Raw genomic sequence first — 20,089 nt, 5'->3', positions numbered from 1 at the left:
ATATGTTCCATATATGGATATGCACAGTGATTGTCTTTGTTCTGGTAACGTGGCTCCTCTCCTTCTTTCTGCAGGCTAGATTCCTAGAAGTGCGACAGTCCTTTACAATTCAAGGGACCCTGTCCAATGGGGTGGCCAGATTAAGCAAATACTACTAATGGACACTGTATTGAATCAGAATTTCAGAGAAACAGGGAATCAGCTTTTACAATAATTGTGTCTCATTCAACACTTGAGATATACTTTTAATGCAGATCTGTTCCCCCTTTACCTAAGTTCGCATTTAGCTAAGACTCTGCATTTTATCTGGCATCTCTACCAAAAAACTGTAACGTGTTCAGTTATTAATCACTTACCCTGTGAGAAGGAGAACTTGAACACAGAGACTCAAGGGTGCTATCTTGGCTTCAGCACAAACTCATTTGTGTACACACACACACACACACACACACACACACACACAGTGTCTGCAGGCTCTTTGAATGATTTGGAATTTGGAGGAGCCGTCATATATCACTGAGTGTCTAGGCTTTGTGGGGGTATGGACAGAACTAAGGGACAGGAAATCTTCCCCTTTCTCACATTAAAGGAGCATAGAAAGACCCCACAGCCTTCGTTTTCCTCGGTGTTAAAATCAGTGCTTATGAAATGGATGTGCCCCTTGAGACAAAGCCAGGAATGTCTCCACCGCTACCCATTCCCCACTCCCACAACCAGCTTCCTCTAAGTGCTAGCTGGCCAGTCTGAGCCTGGAAACCCTGCTCTTGGGCCTGTGAATGACAGACCCTCGTTCTTTGGAATCCGGGTTCACACTGCATGTGGTCCCATGTGCATGGGAATCACGGTTGCACCCCTTTAAAAATCTCATCGATTCTTATTTTCACGTTGTGCAACAATGTCAGTTTGTCGGGAACACAATGATACGAAGGAGCACTGGTGTTTTGTTTGTGAGAAGAGAGGACTATTTGGCCAAGGGTGATGCGGGGTGAGAACTTCAGAGGCTGCAACCAAATGTCTCCCATGGCAGCAGAGTTCCTACGACAGCAAGGTGTTGCGGAAGCAAAGGGTGGTTTAGAAGGATGGCTCCACACTGAACATACACTGAACAAGACTCCTGGTTAAGGCGCTGAAACAGTTCCTTGCCCCCTGCAAAGGAAAGTTGACTCCAAAGGCCACTGTTGAGTGAAAAGATAACAGGGGACATATTGAAGGGGAACGGCAGTAGACTGTGAGTCCAGGGCCTGGGCTTCTTCTCCCCCTCACCCCATGCTACAGTTGTGAAAGAAAGGCATTTCTCAATTCCTATCCAATTTCCTCAGGATCTTAAGTGTTCTCCCAGCTCACACCATGACAAGGCCCAGGGAATATTTATATGGAATACTTCTGGAGCGTCCTATCGGCCACCTGAAGGGACTGAGCTGCCCGGGGCAGCCCTTTGGGACACTTCCCAGGCCTTTCACTCTGGCAGCCCGCCCGTGGCCCTCCACATGAACCCCTCTGTCTATTCTCTCCCACGCACGCTTCCTTGACGTTACCTGGGGACATGAGCTGAGCGCAATTCAAGCAAATCACAGTGAACTTTATTTCAAAAATCTCTGTTGGGGATTGAAAAAATAAACAACTTGGAGACATCTCTCAGGCCTTGAGTTTTTATCCTGAGAAGCCTGAAATGATTTTCAACCAACAACTTCCCATTAGCGAGATGTTGAGGCCAACTGTTGCGCTCAGGCACTGGAGAAAGCAGGTTCCTTCTTGTTTCCTGCCCTCGTCCAGTCCTTCAATCAAATATTCACAAGGTTCTCGCTCATGGCTCAGATGTAGGATCTGAATGAGCCTTCTGCAGTCCACTGATATAAATAGGGCACTGTGGAAAAATGATCTGGTCTCATTTCTGCAATCATTTCTGCACTACCTCAAAATCCTACAGCCCAGAAGAGGATGGAATCAAATTAGCCCAAATGCAATTTGGGAAGACCGGTCACAGAAGGCAGGACTAGAAATCCTTGGCACCCCGATCTCTGAGCCTTCGTGTAGTGACTGCTGAGATAGAACCATCTCTGGACAGGGCGCCCCGGTCTGAGAAGAGCGACGACCTTCCACCCAATCACAGAGCATTGGCAGAAGGGGAGACACCAGGCTTGTGCGCTGTGGAGTCGTCTTTCTGTGCACCTGGAGGTGTGCTGTGCCGAGAAACAGCACCACTCTGGCGATGGACGGGAAGGAACGTGATGATTACGCTTCTTCCAAAAATATTACAACGTCAGGGCCATCAGCTGAATCCTTTCTTCATGCCCACTGATATTCCTAGCTATTCCAGAAGAGGAGGGAGGGGAGAGCAAATCACCCAAATTGTCACGTGCGGACCCAAGGGGTCAGGCAAGCTTCGCACGGACAGCTCCGTGGATGCGCGTTCATTGACCAGCTCCACCAAGAAACCTATTGTGTACAGGCCGTGCCTCGGGAAAAGTCTGGGGATGGAGTCGGGGAGGACCCTTCGAGTGTTCCCCGGGTCTGAATTCTCCGCCAGAACTGTGCTTCCATGGAACCTTCGGGCTCAGGGGCCCAGGCGGGCGCAGCGGTTGCGGAAAGACGCGAACGAGCAGCGGGACACGCAGTCCGGGCGGAGGGCGGCACTGGCCGCACGCGAGGCCCGCGGGCTTCGGGTGCACCTGTCCCAGATCGTTAGGAAGGTCGCGTCTGAGGCCAGGGAGTGCACGTCTGAGGTGGCACGACCGCGAGTGCTCACTCCACATGCGCTTGCTTGAAGGCGGGACAGCCACAAAGAGTGCAGGTGGGCAGGCGTCCCCGGTGCAGTCCCCGTGCTCCCCTACCCACTGCTTTGCGCCTCTCCTGCCGGGACCTCTGGGCCGGTTCCGGGCGTGTCCCGCGCGCACGCACTGGCACACCCGCCGCGGGGGCGGGGCTGCAGGTCGCCCGGACCCGCCCCCAACGGCTCCCAGTGTCCGTTGTGGTGGCCCGCGGGAGGAGGCGCGCATGCGCGAGCGCGGGGGCGGGGTCCCCAACGGTCCTCCGGCTGGGGGCGGGGCCGTGCGTGGCGGCCTCGTGCTTGGGTGACGTAGGCTCGAGGTAAAGGGCGCGCGCTCCCCGGCGCTCAGGTGTGGCAGCTGCCTGTGTTTCCTCACTTCCGACTGTGTGCGCGCCTGAGGTGTGGCCGGTCAGTGCCTGCGGCTTCCAAGGTAGGCTGCGGCGCCAGGCGCCGTCCGTTGGCGGTTCGGGGACCCTGTGGGGGTGATGCGGGTCCTGTGAGTCGGTGGTGGCGTCCTTTGGGGCTGCTGGTCGGGGGTCTGTGCCCGGGCGTCTGGGGTCCCGAGCGGTCCGCAGGTCTGGGGCTTTGCGCCCGGGAGTCTGGGGTCCCGGGAGCCCTGTGGGTCCAGCGTCCCGGTGGCCCGCCGTTTGGGGGTTTGCGTTTGGGAGTCTGGGGTCCCAGGAGGCCCGCGGGCCTGGGGTCCCGGTAACTGTCGGGTCCGGGTTTTGCTCTCGGGCGTTTGGGGTCCCAGGCGGCCCGCGGGTCTGGGGTCCCGGTGACCCACAGTTTGGGGGTTTGCGCTCGGGAATTTTGGGTCCCGGGAGGCTCGCGGGTCGGGGCTCTGCGCTCCGGAATCTGGGGTCCCAGGCGGCCCGCGGGTCTGGGGTCCGGGTCTGGTGCGGTGGGCGGTCAGCAGAGAGGAGCGGTCGTCGTTTCAGGTGTGACAGTGCGGGGGCGCGAGGGGAGTGGAGCACAGGTGGGCCTTGCAGGGGCTTGTTAGGTGGGAATAGGTAGGTGTATTCAGATGTGTGGATATTTGTGATTAAGGGGCGGTCAAGCCTGTGTGTGTGAGTGGGTTGAGTGTTGTTTGGAGGGTGTTAAGGGGTCAGAGTGCGTGCGAAGTTGAGGAGTTGGTGGTTAGGTGTTTCCAATTCAGTGTTCGGGGGAATATGATACGTGTGGATTTTTCCCGCATGACTTGGGGATCTGTGTGAGTGAGGGCAGACTTGGAAGCATTATGTGCTTGTGCGTAGGGGCATGTTTGGAAAAGTGCCTGCCGTATATTTGTTTAGGTAGACCGTGTTTGGTTTGTATGTTCGGGCATTGCGGGAGATCATTTGTGTATTCAGAGCACGCTGGAAAGTTCTGTGTATTTCTTTTTCTGGTCGTCAGGGGTCGTGTTTGTACTTTGGTTTGTAGAGGGCAAGTCTGACTTTTATAGTACTGGTGGGTGTTTTACGTGCCAGTGTGATGCGGGTTTTGTTTGAATCTGTATTGTGCAGGATGGAAGAGTTGATTCTGTGTGAGAATTTGGGAGTGTGAGGTTATGTGTGTGTAGGTAGTGTGGCATTACACCTGTACGTGGAACAGGGTGTGCGTGATGTATTTGCATAGTTGTAGTGTACTGGGTTGTCGTAGGTATATTTCGGGCTTGTGGAGGGATGTGTGTATTGAGTTTGTGTGTGTATTCAAAGGGCATGGTCATTGGGAGGAATATTTGCTGGGGCGGAGTGTATTTTTCAGTAGGGGGCCATTAAGCTTGTGTATTTTGGAAAGTATGTATCTGATGGGAAGATGGGGTCTGTGTTTATACAGGGAGTTGGAGAATTGTATTTCTGTGTATTACACGTATGTGATTTGATTATTAGTATTTGCAGATGTGAGTACTGGCCGCTACTCACTGTAGATAGTTAGGCATTTGGAAGTTGTTTCATGTACGGATTGCTGGGGATGTTTCCATGTGTCGTGTATATATACAGTTTGTGTAAATATCCATCACCAACTGCATGAATTACCAAGTTTGTTCATAGGGTATGAAGTTGTTAGGAGTATTCAGAGTGTATTTCTTTGGGTAATGCTAGTCGTTTCTATATGTGTTTGGTAGTAGGTAGTAGGAGGTGGCCTGTATATTCAGGATGAGGATAGAAATAATATGTGTGTGTTCAGGAGATCTGTATGTATGTATGTAAATATATGCACGTATGTATAGATATATGTAGTGTTTTTGTGTATCTGGGGTGGGAGTTGAGTTCCTACTCGGGGTACAAGTGGATTGTGTGCACATATTTGTATGAAGGGACGGGGTACGCTGGAAGTGGCTCATACTAACTTGGGATGGTCAGTGGTGCATCTCTTTTCCTAGTTCCGTGTTTAGTGATGTTAGGTAGGTAGCTTGAAATTAGTCATGCCGGGAATATTTATACCAGGTAAAAACCACAAATGAAATTCCCAACTTCCTCTGAGAGCATTTTGTTAAGCATTTACCAGCACACCATTTGTGTGTCTGTATGTGTGAAGCAGGCATTACTGGGTGTGTGTGTGGGTGACTGTGTGAATTGTGAGTGGGGCATCCAGAGCTCTGGGCCCTTGTATGTGTGCCTTGACCCTGGTCATTCTGAACCATTGCATTACTCCTAATCAGGTCGGCCCATTCTTTAGGGCCAAAGAATCCCCGTAAATTTGGTGATTTCCAGTTCTTCATGCAGATAGGTTCAGGGGTGTCTGTATGTTAGGCAGGTGGACACTCCTTCAGCATTTGTGGTCCTGTCGTCTGGGTCCCAAGATGGATGGGCCTGGTGGACAGATGGCTATGCAGAGCAGAACCTCTACAAGTGTGTTGTTGCTGTGACAGGCAGCATTCAGAACATTGTGGGGACTCCTGGATATGAGGTCAGAGGGCGTGCTCTCCTAGGCAACCCCTTGCAAGTCACGTAGGCAGCTACAGGTGTCGCTGTCTCTTCTGGAACATGGCTGGTACGCAAGGACACCCTCCACATGGGGTCCAGGAGGTGAAAGTCTGCAGAACCACATGCCCAAGGTGGTGGGGAGTGTTGGGGATCACTAGTTCTCAACCAGCCTATCTCAGTGGAAACCTGAGTCCTCAGGGTTAGGCAGGACCTTGTAGGGGTCAGTGAACTGACAAGACTGGAGGTGGGGAGGCTTTGTCCATGAGTAAGGGCTGGGGGCTGAGACCCAGAAAGACTAGGATATTCTGCTCTGGGTAGATACAGCTCTAATGTTCCCAAACCGTTTAGAAATTCTCTCCTTTCTGAAGGTTCAGGATGCTCCTAGGACTGGGAAACTCATCTCAGCTTCATGTTTCTCTGAAGGGATGACCTAATGCTCTCTCTGTCCTTGTGGAGCTGCAAACCCACCAGAGGTAGCCATGTGAACAACATGGCACCAGCTGACCACATTGCCGCCTCCTGCCTCCCACCTCCCTTGGACCCACCCAGCATTTCTGGGCCTTCCTTGTGGTGAATCTCCTACCAGTCTTTTCTCTGTCATGGTGAATCTCCCTCCAAAAAAATGTGCCATTGTCACCTTCTTGAACTGCCTCTCTTAGTACAGGTGGATTCCTAGTGGCTCTCACTGCCTCCTTCATAACCTACCCCCAGTAAAATGACAGTATGGTGTACTAATTGTATTGTGTTTTGTTGGCAAAATGGACCTTTGCCTGCTTTTATATTTTGAAGTCAATTCTAAAGAGAATGCGATACACTGTGTACAAGGTATACTTTCTTGGTTTTAATTTGCTTTGTCTTCGAAATGGGAAGACGTAGACCCTGAGCTTTAATGGAGAGGATTAGGAGTATCTCTGTATCAAACCAGCACTGAAAACCCAAATGGAATGAATGGGAATTGCTGGAACGGCCGAGGCTGGTCAGAGCTGGTCGTTCTGGGGCCGCTAGTTGTTTTGGAGTGTATGTCATGGGACATAGACTGTGTTCCCTCATCTCTCCATGGACAGAAGGAGTCCTCTGTTTTGTACTGAGTGGCCCCTTTGGCCAGGCCATTAGAAGCTCCCACTTGTTCTACTTCCCAGAAGTTGTTGGGGAGAAAGGACCTGAACCCTCTCATCCACACTGGGGCGTGGGGGCTCAGGAGCCCTGCAGCAACACACGAGTGGGTCTGAGGAGACCCAAAAGGTGGCTCTGTGGCCACTAGGGAACTGCTCCTACAAAGGACCCTGTTCTCTCTTTAAAATTTTTTAAAAATTTAAATTCAGTTAGCCAACACATAGTACAACATTAGTTTTTGATATAATGTCCAATGATTCATCAGTTGTGTATACCATCCAGTGCTCATCACATCACATGCCCTCCTTAGTGCCTGTCACCCAGTTACCCCATCCTCCCATCCACCTCCCCTCCACAACCCCAGTTTGTGTCCTAGAGTTAAGAGTCTCTCATGGTTTGTCTCCCTCTGATTTCTTCCCAGTTTTCCCTCCCTTCCCTTATGATCCTCTGCACTGTTTCTTATATTCCACATATCAGGGAACCATATGATACTTGTCTTTCTCTGCTTGACTTATTCCACTTAAGCATAATCCTATCCAGTTCCATCCATGTTGATGCAAATGGTGGGTGGGTATTCATCCTTTCTGACGTCTGAGTAATATTCCATTGCATATATGAACCACATCTTCTTTCTCCGTTCATCTGTTGGAGGACATCTCGGCTCCTTCCACAGTTGGGCTATTGTGGACATTGCTGCTATGAACATTGGGGTGCATGTGCCCCTTCTTTTCACTACATCTGTGTCTATGGGGCAAATACCCAGTAGTGCAATGGCTGGGTTGTAGGGTAGCTCTATTTTTAACTTTGTGAGGAACCTCCATACTGTTTTCCAGAGTGGCTGTACCAGCTCGCATTCCCACCAACAGTGTAAGACCGTTCACCTTTCTCCACACAAAGGATCCTGTTCTGATCTGCTAGGGCCCAAAGGGGGAGGCTTATAGCTTACAGAGACCGGGAAAAGCAGAACATGTTCAGTGGGACACTAGGAACAGAGCAGGGAGAGGATGGGACTCAGGATGTGGCTGGAGGCAGGCTTTGACTTTTGTGGTGGTGGGGGGAGCAGGTCAGGAGATGAAGTCCCCCACCCTCGCCCTTTGGCCAGACTTCACTACTGTGGTTGCTAGTAGTTGGGGACACCGAGAGAATGTTAGGTAGTCAGTAGTCTATGTCCTTCCTGCAGCTTTCTCATGCTTTGAACAGCAAACATATCCTGACTTGTAAATCTGTGCACCTTCCCCCACTTCCATCTGAAGAGATCAAGAGTCCTTCGTCTCAGTCCTGACTGGACATCAGATGACTGTGCATGTGCATGCATCCAAATCCATGATATAGCCATGTGTTTATTATCGCTTTTCTCCCCTGGAACATAAGAGCCAGAAGAAGGGTCTTTACTGTGTTCATTGATGCTTGATAAATAATTGTCATAGTTTGGATTCGTTGGAACACAGAACCAGACACAGAGTTTAGGGAACAGGATGTTTACTAAACAGCACCTGTGAGGATAGATACAGAAAGAATTGGGCAGAGTGGTCTCTCAGCCAGACTCCAGAACAGCCTCTGCCTCTCCTACTGGAGCTGAGGAGCCACCCTGTCTCTCAGAGCTGTCCTCAGTTGGAAGAAATCGGCCAGGCCTCCATCAGCCCATGAGACACATGCCTTCCTAGAAAGGGGATGCCCCTGGGTGAGGCCACTCTTTGTAGTTTCCGCCATAGCAGAGAGAGCTGGGGGCTGACACTGTCTCCTGAAGGCGCTCTTGTCAACTCAGGACACATGCCATTATCACCAGACTCCTGCTGTTACAGCTTACAGCAGTTTTTTTTTTTTTTTAATAATTTTTTATTTTGTTAGTCACCATACAGTACATCCCTAGTTTTTGATGTAAAGTTCCATGATTCATTACTTGCGTATAACACCCAGTGCACCATGCAATACGTGCCCTCCTTAATACCCATCACCGGCCTATCCCATTCCCCCACCCCCCTCCCCTCTGAGGCCCTCAGTTTGTTTCCCAGAGTCCATAGTCTCTCGTGGTTCATTCCCCCTCTGTTTACCCCCCCTTCATTCTTCCCTTCCTTCTCCTACCGATCTCCCTGCTATTTCTTACGTTCCATAAATGAATGAAACCATATGATAATTGTCCTTCTCTGCTTGACTTCTTTCACTTAGCATTATCTCCTCCAGTGCTGTCCATGTTGTAGCAAATGTTGAGAACTCGTTCTTTCTGATAGCTGAGTAATATTCCATCGTATATATGGACCACAGCTTCTTAATCCAGTCATCTGTTGAAGGGCATCTTGGCTCCTTCCACGATTTAGCTATTGTGGACAATGCTGCTATGAACATTGGGGTGCATATGGCCCTTCTCTTCACTACGTCTGTATCTTTGGGGTAAACACCCAGTAGTGCAATGGCTGGGTCATAGAGTAGCTCTATTTTTAACTTTTTGAGGGACCTCCACACTGTTTTCCACAGTGGCTGTACCAACTTGCATTCCCACCAACAGTGTAAGAGGGTTCCCCTTTCTCCACATCCTCTCCAACATTTGTTGTTTCTTGCCTTGTCGATTTTTGCCATTCTCACTGGCGTAAGGTGGTATCTCAGTGTGGTTTTGATTTTGCAATTTTTGTATTTTAACCTTCATACCAGCTTTATAAGTGCTTGCTTACTACCTTTATTGTGTGTTTGCTTTTATTGATGAAATTTTTCCTTTCATGATTTTCTTCTAATTATGGCATTTTCTTTTCCACTTAAAATCCCTTTAAAATTTCTCATAAGGCCAGTTTAATGGTGATGAATTCCTTTAACTTTTTTTTTGTCTTGGAAACTTTTGATCTCTTTAATTATGAATGATAAGTTTGCCAAGTATTCTTGGTTATAGGTTTTTCCTTCTCAGCACTTTAAGTGTACCACGGCACTCCGTTATGTTTCTTTTTTTAATGATATATATATATTGTATTTCACTGGTTTTTTTTTTTTTTAAAGATTTTATTTATTTATTCAACAGAGAGAGAGAGACAGCCAGCGAGAGAGGGAACACAAGCAGGGGGAGTGGGAGAGGAAGAAGCAGGCCCATAGCGGAGGAGCCTGATGTGGGGCTCGATCCCAGAACGCCAGGACCACGCCCTGAGCCGAAGGCAGACGCTTAACAGCTGTGCCACCCAGGCGCCCCTGGTTTTTTTTTTTTTTTTTTTTTTTTTTTTTATATTATGTTAGTGACCATAGAGTACATTCCCAGTTTTTGCTGTAAAGTCCCTTATGTTTCTGCTGAATACTCAGCTGATAGCCTTAATGGGGGTTCCCTTATACATAACAAATTGCTTTTCTTTTGCTGTTTTTAAAATTCTCTTTATTTTTGCCATATTAATATGTGTTGTGCTGTGGACATCATTGGGTTCATCTTGTTTGGAATCGAACTCTCTGTGCATCCTAAACCTAGATGTCTGTTTCCTTCGCTAGGTGAGGGAAGTTCTCAGCTATTCTTTCTTCAAATAATTTTCAGCTTTCTCTCTTTTCATTCTGGGATCCCTATAATGCTAATATTTCCTGCTTAACGTTGTCCAAAAGATCCCTTAACTTATCCTCATTTAGATTTTTTTTTTTTTTTTTTGCGGTTATGCTGGGGCTTCCCTTTCTCTGTCTTGCACATGGCTGATCTGCATTTCTGCATCCTGTAATCTGTTGATTCCCTCTGTTGTATTTTTTCATTTTGGTTATAGTGTTCTTCAGCTGTGATTAGTTCTTTTTTAATTAAAAGTCAATTAGCCAACATACAGTGCATCATTCACCAGTTGCATGGAACACCCAGTTACGTTTCTGTCGCCATGTTGGAGTTCTCCCTGAATTCATCCACCATTCGCTCTAGTCCCATGAGCATCCTCATGAACTTTACTTTTACTGATCTCCATCATTTCACTTAGCTATTTTTCTGACGTTTTGTCATTTCTTTCATTTGCAGCATATTCCTCTGTCTCCTCATTTTGCCTGGCTTTCTTTGTTTCTATAAATTAGAACAGGTACTTCTGATGTTGTAGGAATGGACTTATATAGTATCCCCCTGTGTAGACTGTGTGGCTAGCTGGCTGGAGCTGTGGCTGGCATGGGTTTGGGGGTCTTGGGTTGCTCTCTGCACAGGGGGTACCCTTGCAGGGCAACTGAAGCCAAAGTGGTCTGGGCCTGGAGTGTTCCAGGATGCTTCACCCCTGTGTCACCTTGGCGGGATGGCTGGAGCTATAGTGAGCACTGACAAGGAATGGACCATTGTGTGCTCTGCTGGGGCCACCCTATTGGAATGGCTGAGGCTTGTATGGATTAAGGGCCTAGGGCTGGTTGAAGTGATAGGTCAGCTAGGATACCCAGACCCTGCTCCCATCCATATATCAAGGTAGAAAGGAGAACGTAAACCATGGTGCTTGGCAACTCCTCCAACCTGGACAGGGCTCCAGTAGCTCTCATACCATTTAGTGGAGTTCTAGGGCTGGATATTTTATATTCTAGCTGTTCTTTTAAATTGTGGGGTTTTTTCTTCTGTGCTTCAAGGAAGACAAATCAGCTCATAGTCCCTCAGCACTGTCCCTCCCCCTGCAGTTTGTACTTTCATGGCTGCCATTCTCTGTATGGTCTTTCTGTCTTTTGTTGTGAAGAGACTGAACGTCTCCTCAGTTTTTCCAAAGGAATTACTCTATGAACAGGTGTACATTTGGTGTGTCCATGGAGGAGGTGAGTTCAGAGTCTTCCTACATCACTATTTGGACCCTTTCTTGCTGAGATTCTTTTTAAAAAAATTAAGTATTTGCAGGCAGTTCATAGATACCTACTTCGAAGTTTTCAGGTTACTTACTGCAAATTTGTTCCTTTGGTGGTGTCATATTTCCTTGATTTTTTTGTTTCTTTGTGCTGATGTCTACACACTTGAAGGAGCAGTCACCTCCTCCAGGCTTTGTGGACTGGCTGTGGCTGGGAAAGACTTTCACATACGGGTGGGTATGAGGGCTCTGGGTGAGTTGGGTGCAGCAGCTCCAGGTTCAGAGTGGACAACAGTGACTCTGGCTCTGAGGGGACACAGTGGTACTATGAGCAGCTTTCTTAGCTCAGTCAGCCTTCATCAGAGACTGACGGTTTCCATGGGAGCCGCGAGGGCTGCCAGAGTCCTGCTCTCCCTCCCTCTACATAAGAGATCACAGTTGAAGGGATCTGTCTTGGCACCAGGATCCACGGCATGGACACGCATTAGATAGTGACACTGGGGTCCGGGGCATGGGAGTGCATGCTAGCTGTACAGCCGTGGGGACGGGGCTCACAGTGTTGGCTTCTGCTCCAAAGGAGCATAGTGGCATGAACCGTGGGCAACTCTGTTGGTTATAAGTCTGCACGAGCTCCTGGTGGTGAATGGCAAGGGCTGCTGCTGTCCTCAGTGATGAAGGCCGTTGGGGTCCTCCTGCTGTCCTTTGGCCTGTAGAAGGGGGTTGCAGATCACACTGGGCACCAAATCGCTGGGCTAGGGGATGGAGTGACACAGAATGCTTCCTTCACTTTCCCTTGTGTACATCCATGGATTTTGTGCTCCACTGAGCTGCTGCAGCTTAATTTTATTCTGGCACTTTCCCAGATCTATTTTTGTCAATAGTTGTTATATTATTGTTTTGTGTAAGAATGGGGTTGTGACTGCGTAGTCTGCCATCTTGCTGTCACTCCTTGTTTAGTTCCTTTTATGGTTGAAAGACATAAGATTGGATAAATACTCAACATTTTGCTTATCCATTCAGCCACTCATGGTTTGTAGTTTACAGTGTACAAGTCTGGCATCTCCTTGGTTAAATTTATTCCAAAGTATTTTATTCTTTTATTGTTTTCGGTTAGCGAACATATAGTACGTCATTAGTTTTTGATGTAGTGTTCAGTGATTCATTAGTTCCGTATAACACCCATTGCTCATCACAACACGTGCCCTTCTTAATACCCACCACCCCCTCACCCCATCCCTCCACCCCCTCCCTTCTGTAACCCTCAGTTTGTTTCCTGGAGTTGAGAGTCTCTCATGGTTTGTCTCCCTCTCTGATTTCTCCCCGTTCAGTTTTCCCTCCCTTCCTCTGTGGTCCTCCACACTATTCTTTATGTTCCACATATGAGTGAAACCATATGATAATCGTCTTTCTCTGCCTGATTTATTTCACTTAGCATAATCCCCTCCAGTCCCATCCCTGTTGATGCAAATGGTATTCATCCTTCCTGATGACTGAGGAATATTGCACTGTATTCTTTTAGATGCTGTTGTAAGTGGATGTTTTTCTAAATTTTATTTTCTGATTGGTCACTGTTACAGAGAACAACTGATTTTTGTGCTGATCTAATATCTTGCAACTTTGCTGAATTGGTTAATTAGCTCAGATAGTGTTTCGTGAGTTCTTTAGGTTTTTCTATATGTAGGATCATGTCACTTGCAAACAGATAGCTGTACTTCTTCATTTACAGTCTGGATGTGTTTTATGTCTTTCTCTTGCCTAATTACTCTGGCTAGAACTCCCGGTACAGTGCTGAATGGAAGAGGCATAAGCAAGCATCCATCCTTTCACCATTGAGGATAATGTTAGCTGTGGGTTTTTTGTACTCTTTATCTTGTATAGGACATTACCTTCAGTTCCTAGTTAGATTATCTTTTTCATATATGTATTCATTTTATATACATATGCATGCATGTATTTTATATATGTAAAATAAAAGAATGATATTTCATCAAATGTTTTGTATCAACTGAGGTAATCATGTCTTTATTTTTCATTTTAACAGTTTTTATTTAAAGTCATATGTATGATTACTATATTTCTGTATCCTCTCAATTGTTTCTTCCTTGTATTTGCCCTTTTCCTTTCCTACATGGTGAGATTTGGCTTTACCTTCAGGGATCTTTCTGTGGTCTTTGTCTAGTTGTAGTCTGGTGGTGACCACCTTGTGCGGGTGAATGCCCACATGGATGGTTGTGCCATTGGCCTTTTCTCACTGTACTTGTTCCACGTAGATGACGTACTTCTTCCTGTAAACTTGGGCTACTTTGCCAATTTGCTGACCTTCGTAGTGTCCTCACACAACCTGTACTTTATCATCCTCTCAGATGGCCATGGATCAAATGTCATACTTTTGTCTCAGCTCTTTGGAAAGAGGGGAAAACATAGTTTTCTTGCAAATGTGGGAAGGTGCATTGAAATGCCTGTTATGGTTCTTGCTCTGGTCAAAAGTCACAAAAAGACTGAAATTCATTTTGGCTGCTGGTACTTCAGCGATGGCCACAAAAGGGAAAAGCCATATTTATTTTTTCCTTCGTTCTATTAATGTCATATGTTATACTGATTAATTTTCATATCTTGAAACATCTTTCCATTCCTGTGATAAATCTCAACTCATCATCATGGATAATCCTCTTACTATGCTCCTAGATTTGGTTAGCAAGTATCTTCTTGAGGATATTTGCATCTGTGTGTGAGGGATAGGGAAATAATGTCTGTTTCCTGTGATATCTTTATGTGGCTTTGATGCCAGGGTAATATTGATATCATGGAATAGCCCTTTTATTTTTTGGAAGAGTTTGAGGATTGGTGACAATTCCTTAAATGTTTGGTAGAATTCATTAGTAAAGCCCTTTAGTTCTGAGCTTTTCTTTGTTGGGGTTTTTGATTACAGATTGCATCCCTTTACTTGATATTGGTGTGTCCAGATTTTCTATTTCTTTGAGTCAGTTTTGGTATTCTGTTTCTAGGAAGTTGTTGATTTCATCTAGGTTATACAATTTGTTGGCATAAAACTGTTCATAGGATTCTCCTAAAATTCTTTTTCTTTCTGGAAGGTCAGTGGTGTAATGTCTCCGTATTCATTTCTGAATTTACTAATTTGAGCCTTGTCTCTTTTTCTTTGTCCGTCTAGCTAAAGGATTGCCAATTCTGTTTATCTTTTATAACATTTCTTGTTGAGCAGACCTACTAGGGATGAACTTCTTTAGTTTTTCTTTATGTGAATATGTCTCAGTTTCCCTTCACTTAAAAAATTCCCATAAAATACACATAAAATTTACCATTTTAACCATTCCTAAAAGCACAAGTCAGTGGCATTAAGTACGTTCACATCGCTGTGCTGCTATTACCACCATCATCCACAGAACTTGTTTCTTGCAAAACTGAAAATCTGTAATTATTAAACAATAATTCCACATTTCCCCATCCCCAAAGCCTCAGCACACACCATTCTATTTTTGTCTCTATGAATTTAATTACTCAATGTACTTTATATTAAGTGGAATCATATAGTTTATGTCCTTTTGCGACTGGCTTACTTAGCATAATGCTTCGAGGTTAATCCATGTTGTACCATGTGCCAGAATTCCCTTTTTTAAAAAGAAGAATATTAACCCGTATGTATATACCATATTTTATTTATCAATTCATCCATCAATGGACACTTGGGTTTCTTTTACCTTTAGGCTATGGCAAATAATTCTGCTATGAACATGAGTGAACACATGATTCTTCAAGTCTCTAACTTCAATTATTCTGGGTATATAATGGGAAGTAGAATTAAGGGATAATATGGAAATCCTGTTTTTAATTTTTTGAGGAACCACCACACTATTTTCCGTAGTGTGTGCCCCATTTTACATTCCCACCAACAGTGCACAAGTTTTTCAGTTTCTCTACACCTTTGCCAATACTTGGTATTTGCTTGTTTTTTTTTTTTTCTTTTTTTTTTTTTTGTGGTAGCCATCTAGTGGGTATGAGGTGGTATTTTGTAGCTTTGATTTGCATTCCCCTAGTAATTATTGATGTTGAACATCTTCTCAGGTGTTTATTGACCACATATATATCTGTTTTGGAGAAATGTTTGTTGAAATCGTTAGCCCAAATTTTAAAGGTTTTTTTTTCCCCATGTTGTTGAGTTGTAGCAATTTTTTATATATACTGTTACTAAGTCTTTATCAGATATTTGACTTGCAAATATTTTCTCCCATTCAGCAGGTTTCCTTTTCACTGTGCTTATTGTATTCTTCGATGAAGTTTTTAATTCTAATTGATCCAGTTTTTCTATTTCTTTTATTGCTTCCACTTTTGTGTAATATCCAAAAAATGATTGCCAAGTCCAACATCATGAAGTTTTTTCCCAACATTTTCTTCTAAGAGTTTTATAGTTACAGGTCTCACATTTAAGTTCTTTGATCCATTTTGAGTTAATTTTTGTATGTGGTGTAAGGTAAGAGTCTAATGTCATTCTTTTGAATCTGATATTCCTACAATTCCTCACTGTATGGTCTTGACACTCTTGTTAAAAGTCATTTGGTTGGTATAATACTGTCTAGCTCCATCCATGTCACTGCAAATGGCAAGATTTCCTTTTTTATGTCTAATATTCCGTTGTGTGTGCGTGTGTGTATGTGTGTATACAGCAATATCTTCTATATCCATTCATCAGCCAATGGATACGTGGGCTTTTTCCATAATTTGCCTGTTGTTGATAATGCTGTTGTAAACATCAGGGTGCATGATCCCTTTGAATTAGTATTTTTGTAGTCTTTGGGTAAGTAGTAGTAGTTGCGTAAGTGTCGAATTGCTAAATTCTACACCTGAAACTAATATTACACTGTATGTTAACTAACTGGAATTTAAATTACAACTTTAAAAAAATTGGTGATATATGTAAGGATTTATTTCTGGGTTTCTACTCAATTTCATTGTCTATATGCCTGTGCTTATGCCAGTACTATAATATTTTGACTACTATACTTTTGTAATAAGTTTGAAATAAAAAACTTTGAGGCCTAAAACTTTGTTCCTTTTCAAGGTCATTTGGTTTTGACTACTATTAAATTCCATATGAAATTTCGGATGGATTTTTCTATTTCTGAAAAAATTGGAATGTTGAAAGAGAATGCATTGAATCTACAGTGTTGAAAGAGATTGCATTTAGTATGTAATACTGACATATTATTGTTACATCAATCTATGAACACAGGATGTCTTTACATTTATGCTTTTTTCAAGCCCAGCTAGTATCTTCATAATTGTTATTCTGAACTGTAGTTCTGACATCTTATACCCATACTGTTATGTCCCTGGCAGTCAGTACTGACTCTTGTTCTCTTTTTCGAGGTGAGTTTTTCCTTCTTGTCATTCTGTTCAAAGAAGAATTGATGAACGAGGGAACAAAATACTAATGGCAACAACGACCCCAGAGAAATATACACGAAACAAATAAGAAGAGACCTGAAACTGGGGGGGGGGGAAAAGAATATAATCAGACAGGTGAACAGAATAGAGCAACACACTGGATCCTGTATGTATTTTGGTCCATTTGTTAGAAAACTAGATCCCAAAATTGTAAAGAAAGGAAAACTTGTATTTAACTTTATTTTTGTACATATATAATAAAAGGATAGAATGTAACTGTAAAAATGAAATTTAGAAGAGAAAAAAGAAGGAATATAAACAGATAAACGAAACAGGGCAATACATTATATCCTGAGTGTATTTTGGTCAGTTTGTTAGAAGATACTGTATCTTAAAATTGTAAAGAAAGAAAAACATATATATACAAAAATAAAATTAAATACATTGAAAGGATAGAATGTAACTATAAAGATGAAAATTAACAGAGACTTTAACAAAAGAAAAAGAAAAAAAGAATATGATCAGACAGGTGAAGAGAACAGAGCCATACACTAGAAAGAAAAACATATATATATAAAATCAAATATGAAGATAGAATGTAACTGTAAAAATGAAAATTAAAACTTTTTAAAAAAGTCGATAAAATAAGAAATTGGTTGAAAAAGGAAAGAGAAACAAATTAAAATTTAAGACTAAAGAATCCTGGGGGCGCCTGGGTGGCTCAGTTGATTAAGCATCTGCCTTTGGCTCAGGTCATGATTCCCGGGGTGCTGGGATCAAGCCCTGCATCAGGCTCCCTCTCCCTCTGCCTGATACTCCCCTTGGTGTGCTCTTTCTGTCAAATGAATAAAATCTTGGGGAAAAAAAGAATCATGGGGGAAAATCCATGAATTCTATACGCTATATTCCCCTAGAGCTGAAGTTTTGCAGTTCTCAAAGATCAGTAAACTTGGTCTTGGCTGGATGTTCTTGCTAATCTTCTGGGGGAGGGGCCTGTCACTGTTGATTTGTAACTGTCTTTGCCCTGGGCAGAATTGCACTGCTCTTGCCAGGGGGCCAGGCTAAGTAATCTGTTCCAGATTGCTCTACGTGGCTTTCCACCCTGCTTTAGAGAATGAGAATGAAAATGGCAACCTCCCAATCTGCTGCCCTGGAACCAAGAGCTCAGGGCCCCACTCCTCAGCTCACCCGCAGGGAAAAACAATCACTCCTGTCTCCCTGGTCTCCGTCTGGGCTCTGTGCTAACCCAGCCTGTGACTGAGTGTTTGCCATTCCGTTTTGAGTCTTCAAACCCTGCAGACTCCTGCGGTGCGCGCCTGTGCCACTCCTCCCAGGGAAGGAAGGGGGTTCTCACTGGTTCTGCTGCTTGTTGGGCCCTTGCTCAGAGAGCAGTCGCCTGACTGCGCCACAGTTCACAGTTTATGGCGACCCCAAGCTGAGAGCCCACTTCTGGGCTCACTGATTGCAGCCGGCTTCCCCGCTCTGATGCCTGTGAACTCTGCTGCACTCAGGAACCCCCGGTCTTCTATGACCCTGAGGATCCTGACACCACACTCTTCCCACCTAGGATTCTGCCCTGTTTCACCACCTGAGCAGTGGCTCGTTTTTCTGCATGTGGCTGTCCAATTTTTCCAATACCATTTGTTGAAGAGACTTTTTTCCATTGGATATTCTTTCGTGCTTTGTCAAAGATTAGTTGACCATAGAGTTGAGGGTCCAATTCTGAGTTCTCTGTTCTGTTCTATTAATTTATGTGTTTGTTTTGTGCCAGTACCCTACCGTCTTGATGACTACAGCCTTGTAGTACCGCTCAAAGTCCGGAATTGTGATGCCTCCAGCTTTGGTTTTCCTTTTCAACATTACTTTGGCTATTTAGGGTGTTTTCTGGTTCCATACAAATTTTAGAATTGCTCATTCCAGTCTGTGAAAACTGCTGGTGATATTTTGATATGGATTGCATTGAATGTGTAGATTGTGTTGGGTAGCATAGACATTTTACCAATATTTGTTCTTCTGATCCATGAGCATGGATTGTTCTTCCATTTCTTTGTGTCTTCCACAGTGTCTTTCGTAAGTGTTCTATAGTGTTCAGAGTACAGATCCTTTCACTCTTTGGTTAGGTTTATTCCTAGGTATCTTATGGTTTTTGGTGCAGTTGTTAATAGGATTGATTCCTTAATTTCTTTTTCTGTAGCTTTGTCTTTGGTGTATAGAAATGCAGCTGACTTCTGTCCATTGATTTTTATATCCTGCCACTTTGCTGGATTCCTGTCAGTTCTTGCAATTTTTTCGTGGAGTCATTCGGGTGTTCTACATAGAGTATCATGTCGTCTGTGAAGAGTGAAAGTTTGACTTCTTCTCTGCTGATTTGGATTCCTTTTATTTCTTTTCTTGTCGTCTGACGGCTGAGGCTACGTCGTCCAGTACCATATTGAACAGCAATGGTGGGAGTGGACATCCCTGTCATGTTCCTGACCTTAGGGGAAAAGCTCTCAGTTTTTCCCTGTTGAGGATGAAATTCGCTGTGGATCTTTCATATTTGGCTTTTATGGTATTGAGGTATGTTCCCTCTATCCCTACACTGTGGAGAGTTTTTATCAAGAAAGGATGCTGTATTTTGTCAAACGTTTTTTCTGAATCTATTGAGAGGATCATATGGTTCTTGTCCTTTCTTTTATTAATGTGCTCTATCTACCTTGATTGATTTGTGAATGTTGAACCACCCTTGCAGCCCAGAGGTAAATCCCACCTGGTTGTAAATAATCCTTTTAGTGTACTGTTTTATCCTATTGGATAGTATATTGGTGAGTATTTTGACATCCATATTCATCAGGCACATTGGTTTATAATTCTTTATTATTATTATGTTATGTTAGTCACCAAACAGTACTTCATTAGTATTTGATATAGTGTTCCATGCTTCATTGTTTGCGTATAACACCCAGGGCTCCATGCAATACATGCCCTCCTTAATACCCATCACTGGCCTATCCCAGTCCCCTACCCCCCCTCCCCTCTGAGGCCCTCAGTTTGTTTCCCAGAGTCCATAGTGTATCATGGTTCATTCCCCCTTCTGCTTGCCCCCCCTTCATTCTTCCCTTCCTTCTCCTATCGATCTCCCTAGTTCTTATGTTCCATAAATGAGTGAAACCATATGATAA

The 20,089-nt window shown here is 44.5% G+C and overlaps 1 long non-coding RNA gene and 1 pseudogene across 1 annotated transcript in view; one reads left to right on the top strand and one right to left on the bottom strand.

Moving 5' to 3' along the window:
• Nucleotides 1-3,044: 3,044 nt before the first annotated feature.
• Nucleotides 3,045-20,089, top strand: part of LOC123776498 (uncharacterized) — a 68,136-nt gene continuing 51,091 nt past the window's right edge. The window contains exon 1 of the long non-coding RNA XR_006775371.2: nucleotides 3,045-3,197. This is a non-coding gene — a long non-coding RNA (uncharacterized LOC123776498). The remainder of the gene's footprint in view (nucleotides 3,198-20,089) is intronic.
• On the bottom strand, nucleotides 12,779-19,920 carry LOC148107155 (large ribosomal subunit protein uL24 pseudogene; annotated as a pseudogene).

The sequence above is a fragment of the Ursus americanus genome, chromosome 34, assembly GCF_024610735.1.
Source record: "Ursus americanus isolate L20-20 chromosome 34, mUrsAme1.1.p, whole genome shotgun sequence".
Lineage (NCBI taxonomy): Eukaryota > Metazoa > Chordata > Mammalia > Carnivora > Ursidae > Ursus > Ursus americanus.
This window is presented reverse-complemented; position numbering and strand designations above follow the sequence as displayed.